General features: G+C 45.3%; 1 long non-coding RNA gene across 3 annotated transcripts; it reads left to right on the plus strand.

The window, feature by feature from the left end:
* The first annotated feature begins 301 nt into the window (after positions 1–301).
* Positions 302–8796, plus strand: LOC139083683 (uncharacterized). 3 transcript variants are annotated; one of them, XR_011540596.1, is made up of 3 exons: positions 302–861; positions 1378–1527; positions 4337–5055. It is a non-coding gene; the product is annotated as an uncharacterized lncRNA (long non-coding RNA). The 3 variants fall into 3 exon arrangements; XR_011540594.1 differs by lacking the exon at positions 4337–5055 and adding an exon at positions 8485–8796 and having other exon boundaries at positions 306–861; XR_011540595.1 differs by having other exon boundaries at positions 306–861; positions 3388–5055.
* The last annotated feature ends 279 nt before the right edge of the window (positions 8797–9075 follow it).

Genomic DNA, 9075 nt, shown 5'->3' on the forward strand with positions numbered 1-9075 from the left:
TAAAAGGCTCGGGAGAGTGGGCATGCTGGAGTGGAGCAAAGTGGAAGAGCCTTCCTGGAACTTCTTAGTGATGCTGGTGCCCCTCACCAGCACGTTCCTGATGGCCTTGGTGAACAATGTGTCCCTAGGCCTTCCCATGGAACATGGAACATAATAGTCTAGAGAGTCTTCTGGCCTCTGCCAACCCAATAAGGAGCTCCGGAAGGAAGAATTCCCGTTAGCAGAGCCCTCTATTGGTCGGGAATGGCCAGGTTCTAGTATCCTGACCATGCTCTATCATTGGCTGGGGGCTGCCCAAGAAGGGCGTGGCCTCTGCTCCAACACTGAGGCAGGTCCTGAGGGCACTAACTGCTGGAGGATGGCAGCTAACTGTGCCTCCTGCAGCTAAATGGCAAGTTCTTTCTCGAAGGAAGATTAAAGCAACACCCCTCCAAGGTTGCCACATCTCTGGTGCAGTTACAGGTCTTTCCATAACTATCTGTATTCTTTTTATATTTTTCACAATTTTTTAAAGAACTATATAAATCGCAAAGTATTTTATAAAAATTAATTGACAGTTTGGCACCGTACCCGTGACACCTTGCAGTCATTGGTGACCTTGGAAAAGGCAGAGTTGCAAGAATGGAAGGCAGATGAAGGAAAGAAGAGAGCGGTTGGGTATCAGTTCTGATCAACAGTAACACGGCTATTAAATTACCTTCTCATCAAGTTTTTGTGATGACCCCTGAGACACCCTGCATTATCTCCTGGTGCCATGACTGACACATGGTGGGTTTGCAGTCTGGGGTCACCACAGGACAGGAGGAGATTGGGGAATTGGTGAGGAATCCATCTACCATGACAAGAGGCAAAGCTGGAAGGGTAGGTAAACGAATGGAGCTGAGTTCACGAGGAATTGAAATTAGATGAGGAACAATGTCTGCAGGAGCCTCTGGAAAGTTAAAAAGATATGAGCTGCCGAAAATAATTGTTATTACTATGGCACCAAATTTTCCCACTTCCCCTCCCCTCTCCGGTGGGTTTGTCTGCGTGGTATTGGGCTGATGAAATCTCTTAAATTCTCATTACTGTCCATGCTTCTTCCCTGGGAGTGGGGCATCACCCATTACTACTCTGGGTCTATATAGAATAAACCAAGGGAGAAATATCAAGTTATTTGGTTCAGAACACACATTAAATAAGCTCCTGTATTTCTTCTACGGCAAAATGGAAAAAATACCAGTTTATCTTGGGAACGCGAATGAAAAATGAAAGTTGTATTTCCTTTTTGCCTTTGTGGACAGGAATCTTAATACCGACTTTCGCACCCAGTTTTAGCAAATGATTCACCTCAGATCCTTTTTCTCCTGTTAGACAGATTTTCTGATTTCTTTCTAGGTATTTTGCTTTGCTTTATGCGTTTTAACTCTTAAGATGCCTTAAATCTAGTGGAAGTAGAAGTATAATTCTCAAGAAAAAAAATCCTGTCTTGTGGAGCCAATATGAAGATTAATGTGTTAATATTTACACAGAACTTCGAGAACATGGGTGAGTCGGATTTTTTTTAATACAAAGTCATAAGCAGAAGCATTATAATAACCTCTTCCGTTCTGGAAGCTGGAGAGCTCTTATTTACTCATTAATTCCCAGTTAAGGAAAGCATAGCTTACAGCTGTCGCATTTCCCTGAAGCAAATTACTTCCTTAGGAAACTACCAGTGGGCTCTTTGCAAAGCACAATAATGGCGGAAGAGCAATCCGGGGCTTTGGAGATTTCATACTTCAACCAGGCTTTGCCGTCATCTGCCCATAGGACCCTCACCAAAGCAGTGCTCTCCCCAGGCCTGTCTCTTCATCCATAATGAGTGGGTTGGACGGTAGATCTTAACCAGTTTGGGGTCACAAGTCCAGGGTGCAAGACCTAATGAAAGCCATGGAACTTCTCCCCCCGAAATACGTAATACACAACATTTTTGTACAGTTTCAGGGGTTTGTGGAACAAGGGGCACCCACTCCAGAGCCATTGCTGAAGACTCCCAGATGGCTTCTTAGGTCTTTCCCAGCTCTTAAGACTTATAATTCCGAAATGAAGGTGCCCCGTTGGAGGAGGGGAAAACATGAAGATGTACGAGGCTGCCAGCTTCCCATGAAGGGCAGCCTGCCCTTTGCACACCTCCCCTGGGTCTCATTCAAATAGAATGGGTGGGAAAAGAAGGGGTACAATGCCAGTAGGAAAAAGGCTTTTGAGTATGGCCAGATGTTGGGCATTCTTTACATTTTTTTCTGAGACCACAAGTATTTCCATGCTTTGAAATTGTTATTCCTTTGTCCTGATATGAGCTTGAATTTACTCCCTAGAACTCATGCCCACTTAACATTCTTAGCACTTCCATGTTTGTGTCTAAGACTTTCTGGTGATCACCAACCCTGGTTCTATCACTGAGTCATTAACTAATTCCGTGAATCCAAAAGGCACTCCTTGGAGAAATTAGCCCTTGTTTTCTATCTGTTCTTTCTGTAGAGCAATGTGGTTCCTCTTATGTAGCTCACACAAGACACCTTGATTCACAAAGGGAATGTGTCTAATCAGACATTCTCTACCAAAATAGAAACACTGGAATCTGAGGAGTGTGCTCCGGGCTCTGGTGCCCTCGCTGGTGAGATCCTGAGATATGGTCTCCTAACCTTTCTAGGCAAGATGGCCAACCCATTCCTGGCCTTTTGCACCCTCTGTGGGATGTCCCAACTCCAACTTTCCTGTATCACCCTCAATTACCCAGAGACCTCACAGGTCCACCCCACAGAGGCCACTCCTTCTGCCCTGTGCCCTGACTGGACAGTGTTCCCCTCAGTTGGGCTGGGGTTACGGTCTGGACAGACTTGACCCTGAATGTTTTGAGGCTTCAACAGTGAGAATCCTTTGGGTTGCAAATATCAGAAACCCAACTCAAAGTAGTATATACAAGAAGTGGGATATATTTAAAGAATTCTAAAGTGTCTCAAGAGCTCAGTAGTAAGAATCCATCTAGACTTCAGAAACAAATGAATCTAGGGGAAGTGGGGGCTGCAGTCTCAGGAGTCTTTCTCCATCTCTCGTCACCCTACCCAGCTCCATTCACATCTTTGGTCCATGTGGCAGAAACCACGTTGCATGTCTAAACTTGAGGCACTTAAAGGAGGTTGACTTCTCTTTCTCAGCCCCAAGTCCAAAACCCTACAAAGTACTCCTGCCCATGTTGATCAGGTGTCCGCTTAAGATCCAGTCCATGGCAGCCAGTGGGCGGTGTCATGCAGTACTATCATAGGGAGCAAGAAATGGAATGGAAGACAGATGAGGGAAGTTTCCAGAAATGGGTGGGGATTGCGCTGGGTGGAAAGAACTCCTATCTCCTTTCTTCTTCCTCCTCAGGTCCTATAATCACCAACCTAGAACTCCTCCAACCTTTATTTATAAATACTTATATTTATATAACTACTTTAAAAGAGGCTTAGTTCCCCCCAAATGTCTCTTATTAGGGGATCCTTAGATAGACTATATAATAGGCACGACCTGGAAAATTGAAGTTTAAATACCTCTTGAAAATAATACCTTTGCCTGTGGTGACAACCAGATGGCCCCAAGGAACAGGCTCTGCCACCTGGGCCCGTTCCCCTTCCCCCAACTCACTGACCTCACCTGGAAGCAGAAGTTTGGCAAAGGTTGTGAATGGGTGGAATGAAGGAATTCAGAAAGTCAGTGAAAGGAAGAACTTCAAAGGATACACTCAGAAATTGGCACCAGTAGGGCATTCTTGACACTTTTTCATGCTGAGCAGATCGTACAGTTCACATTGTCCCAGTTAGTGCCCCAAAGCCCATATTAGCTGATGTCCCGTCTGCAGCTCTGACCACCATCACCGTCTCTCGGTGAGCAGCCAAGTGGCAATCCTAAAAATGGAAAAATGTGTTCGATGCCACTCTGACCTCTGCTCTAGAAAATGAAGTTGCTTCAAGCTTAAGGCAGTTTCCAATTTCTCTTCTTGCTTCCCTTGGGAAGTCTGATCAGGAGAGTTTCTGCACATAGCACTTCTCCAATCTTGCTGGAAAAGAACTTGTAGGGTGGTAGTTCTTCATCTGGCATCTTTGGCCCCCAGGAGACCTCTGGATGGTGGTCAGGGGAACCACGATGCTGCTGATGTTACGTCTGAAAATTCATGTGTATTTCTCTGCGAAGTTCTCAGCTTCCATCAGATTCTCAAAGTGACCCGTAAGCTGAGAGAGATTTCAAACGGCTATTTTCTGGCAAGAGCTGAAATTGATCCTACTTTGGCTTTCTTCAGATTTCACCCCACCCACTGATACTTCATTCTGCCATCCAGGGCCACAGAGGGACTCATGGAAACACAAGCCATGGAGGCAGCTCTCTCACGGAAACAAGACCCACCCAGCTATATCATGTCTTGAAGAGCTATGAAGGGTAGACCAGGAGCCCAAGAAACTTTGGAACCTTCTCCAGTCTCCCCTGGCGTTCTCATCAACTGCAACAGACTCAACCATGGCTTCTAGGTAGATGGATCCAAAGCCTGGATCCCCACCCTTCACATTGCCTGAGCTGCGTTTGAATGGGGGCAGTCAGTAGTTACCTCAAAGTTAATGTGTGTTAGGTGGTGTGGGGAACACCACAAGTTTTGGAGAGAAGCCCGTGCTATTGGAAGCTCATATCATTTAGCAACTGATAAAGGTGGGTCAGTCCTGACTCTTTCTGAGCCTCCGTCTTCTGCAGTAGTGGGGAAGATGAGACCTACCCTGCTGGCTTGTGTGAGCAATGAAGACCAAGGCTAGTACTTTGCTCAAAACTGAAATCAGTTTCTTCCCCTCCCAGCTAGACTCCGCCCAGTGTCCTCCTTTGTAAAAATCTCATCTCTTCATGAATTCATTCTAAAAACAGTCCCCCAGTGCCTGCTCTGTGCCAGGCCCCATGCTAGGTGCTGTGGATGTGGCATTGGACACACAACTATGGCCTGGCCCTGGCCAAGCTTCAGTTGTAATGGAAGACAAAGACTGAACACAAGTAAACAGCCTCACAGATGAAATAAAACAAGTGGAGTGAAGTGTTTTGAAGGAAGCAAGGGGCTAAAATGGGGCTTATAGGAAGTATCTCTTTGGGAAGAGTGGTTGGGGATCCTCCCTAAGGGAAGAGTATCTAGGTTGAGATCTGAAGGATGACAGAGAGGCAGCCATTGGGGGGACAAAGTGAAGAATATTCCAGAGGAAACGGCATGGACCATCCAAGAGGAGGGAAGAAATAAACACATTTAAGGGATTGAGAAATGGCCCACATGACTAGGGAAAGTGCCATGAGATGCAGCTGGAGGGTAGCAGTGGCCATCACACTGGGCCTTGTCCAGGTGCCACGGAAAAGCCTTCGGGAAGGGCAGCCACAGAAATTCCCTCTGGCCACTGGATGGAAAATGACTGGAATAAGCAAGCATGGCAGTAGGCGGACAAGTTACAGGCCAGTGCAGTGGTCCAGGCAACAGACAGGGGAAGCTGGGGTGGGTCCAGGAGGGAGCCTAGACAGAAAACCCGGCTCTCATCCCCTCTCTCCTCCCCCACACCCCATCGCTTTTCCTTTAAAACGTATTGCGTGCGTGATGAGAACTTCTCCCCAGTCCCACACCCGCCAGCCTGCTCCAGACGAGAAAGAAAGAGAAAGGGAGAGAGAGAACACTTTGGTGAGCAAAAGCTGCTTTCAAAGAAATTGATTCCACCATGCCAGGCTTTCTAGCATCCATGACTATCAGCATTCTCCTCTGCACACCGTTGCCAAACTCCTTTTCCCCAAAGACGACCCCAACAGGGCACTTTTCCAAACCTTCAGTGACTCTCTCTTCCTCCCTCTCTCTCTCTCCCTCCCTCTCTCCTCGTCTCTCTCTCAATAGTCTGGTGAAACCAATGTACTTATATTTGAGGACAAATCAGAGAGCTTTTAAGAGAGGATTTTAATTGTTTTCAATCATCTATGGCAGGTTTCATTTGTTGGCAATAATTGATAAGGCAGAATTCATATGCAAGAGGGGCAGTGTTTTGAAAAGATGTTTGATGCATTTAAAATCAACCTAAAAAAATGGATCAATTTGAGTGAGATTCCCTCAGGCTATATTTACATACAATATCCTTTATCTCTGTGTCCTTTGATATCACAGCATAACTGGCATCTCCAGGGATTCTGTAGGATAAGAGAAGAGGATTTCTTTCCCTTTTATTGTGTCTTATTTTGTTCCAGTCTGAAGCACCGGGATACTATACCATAGATGAAAAATGAACAGAACTACTTGCTCTTTCCTAGTGTGGAAACCTGCTAATCAAACAGCATTCTCTCAGTTCCGCAGCAGAAAACAGGGAGAAAGTCAGCTTTATTAGCTGAGGCCATCTTTCCTCAGCCAAGAACTCTGAAGCTTTAAAAGATCTAAGTCGGTATTCTTTTAGCGTTCAAAAGAAACACGTAATACTCTGACCCGGTCATTTAACTCGATGGAGAAATGCTGTCTTGTAGCACAAGGACGTTAATTTCCTCAAAAACTTAGGCTGAAACAAAATGCCGTGCTCTTTCATTATAAAATTCTTCTGACGAATCTCCAAAAATAATTTCTCAAATTATCCTAAATTTAGATATTTTTAAAATATCTCCTAACCCAGTTTTCCCCCTCAATCTACATTTTCCTGGAGTTCTGGTGAAACATCGTTTTAGAAAATCAGTCAACTAAAATTATATAATATATAATATATAATTATACTAATATATATAAATATATACATTTAAATTTAAAATTTAAATATAATTAGCAACTAATTTAGCTATCACGCTATTCAACTAGGTTGAATGTGAAATTTTCCAGAGTTTGGACTTCCTCTCTTCTTGGGTTCAGAGGCCACTCCCACTTGCAAATGGACATTGCTCTTGAACTCTGTTAGCTGTCCCACCAAACGTTGGTCTCTGTCCAATACTCAAAAATGAACTTGGCTTCTATTAAAGAAAACAAAAGTGATTCATGAAGAGTGACTGGATGAGTACCAAACTCAGGTGAAGTTCCTGTCAGTAGGGTGAGACTCAGTCACTCCCACCAGCGTATGCGAACCAAGACAGACAGCACCGGGACTCCGTACACTGCAAGCGCAAGTGCAGAATGGGCTACGTGACACAGTTGCCTTTTAGCCTGATGAGGGCTGGTCCTGTGGTGTGGACTTCCGCATGGTTGCCTTTGCTGGTCAGTAACAGCCTCCTTTCCGACTCTCAGTTTGCCCGCCTCCCTTGGTTTTCGGAGGTGGCGAGGGTCTGTGCGGGGCTGTGTGAGGTTCTGGTTCCCCGAGCAGAGCGCTGTGGGTCAGCCACTGCTTTCCGTGGTCCCTGCAGGGCTGGTACTGCTTGTGCTGTTAATGCTGCTGACAGGATTTGCAGAGACTGGCTTTGAACCACAGGGGTCCAGGAGAGGAGTGGTCCTCTGTGGCTGCGGTGTGCTGGAGCCAGCTTGTGACAGCTCACAAGAACCAATCAGTAAATTTTCAGGAATTTTGCAACCAGTCGTTAAACCATCGGTAGCTTAAAATGAGCCATGATGAGAACACTTACACCATGGAAGCAGACAAAAGTTAAAAACCCAGGCTTTGGGGGGTTTTTTCCCATAGAACCAGTTGTTAAATATTTACCAGCATACCACTGGGCTGGGTCATCTCTTGGCTACCAGGAGACCAAGACATATAGTTCCTAATTGCTTTCTTGGGCCGGGGAGTCCAAGAAGATGGTGCTGAAGGGGATCAGACTTCCCAGAAGAGAGTGTGGTTCGAGCCAGAGGTTCTATCAGAGATGTTCCCCCAGTCAGCCTTGAAAACATGAGTCACTTCTGTTGCTTTTCACTGAGTCTAATTGCATAATAGATGTCTGGGACAGCTTGAAAGATGGCATCTTCGTTTTCTCTCATTTTCAATATTGCTTCTCTGGGATCTCTGGGATGACCTTGAAAGAAAAGGTGAGGTTGAAGTAAATGGCTAATAAGATCACTCTCTATTCCATTTCCTGAGAAAGGTGAATTTCTGGGTGAACGCTTAAATGACATCCAAGGTTAATTGCAGGAGAGGGCGATATGAAAACGCATTAAAGGCAGATATACTGTGTGGTAAAATCTTTCACAGCAGCAGATGCTGTCAGTGCCCCTCCCCACATGCCCTTGAGTCTTACCATTGTAATGAAGGCCCCCTCTGCTTCCAACCCCAACAGCTGTATCTCTCTGCCTGAGGGCTTTCTGCTGGAGAATTAAAGTCCCCAGGGAGCAATCCTCAAGGAAAGATTGACAGGCGGTGTGTCAACGCCCCAGCGCCTACGTTGGGATGACTCTGAGTCATGTTCCATGATGTTGACCAAAACTCCTCAGCGGTTTAAGGTCCAGCGTCCCACGTGGTAATTGGCTTAATAATTGGCTCTTCATTGGGTTTCCCGCCTTCCCCATCTCACTTCTCCATTTTCCACTAGTGTTCCTAGGATTACTTCCCAAGTTAATTACTGGAGCTGGAATCCTTGCCTCACTCAGAGGTGGGATCCAGGGAAGAGGAACGAAGACAATTCTCTCTTCTACTGAGACGTCATTCGCCCAGGGCCTGATCATCTGCGTGTCCTGGTCTCGTATAGCAACAGACGTGTGCCGAGACGCAGTGACTGCATATTCCAGCCAGACATTCTTCCTGCATCTGGACCTGCAGCTGGATGTCTGTGCCATCATCCAGCCTGTAATTAAATCCAATTGAGGCTCTATTCCATTCTGGAGGCCTTCACTGATTAGGATCTGAGGACTGAGTAGAGAATGTGTGTCTGATGATCTTTTCTTTTTAAGTTTTAAGTTTTAATATGGAAATTTTCAAGCATACACAAAATTAGACCAGATAGTATAATGAATTCTTTTGTTCTCATCACCAAGCTTCAATAATTATCGACATATGGCTAATCCCCTTTCATTTATACCCTCTATCCCCTTTTTGCTGGATTATCTTAAAGTAAATCCAAGACATCACATGATTTCATCTATAAATATTTCAGTAGATATCTCCAACAGATAAAGTCTCATAA

This window comes from Equus przewalskii, chromosome 5 (assembly GCF_037783145.1).
Source record: "Equus przewalskii isolate Varuska chromosome 5, EquPr2, whole genome shotgun sequence".
Lineage (NCBI taxonomy): Eukaryota > Metazoa > Chordata > Mammalia > Perissodactyla > Equidae > Equus > Equus przewalskii.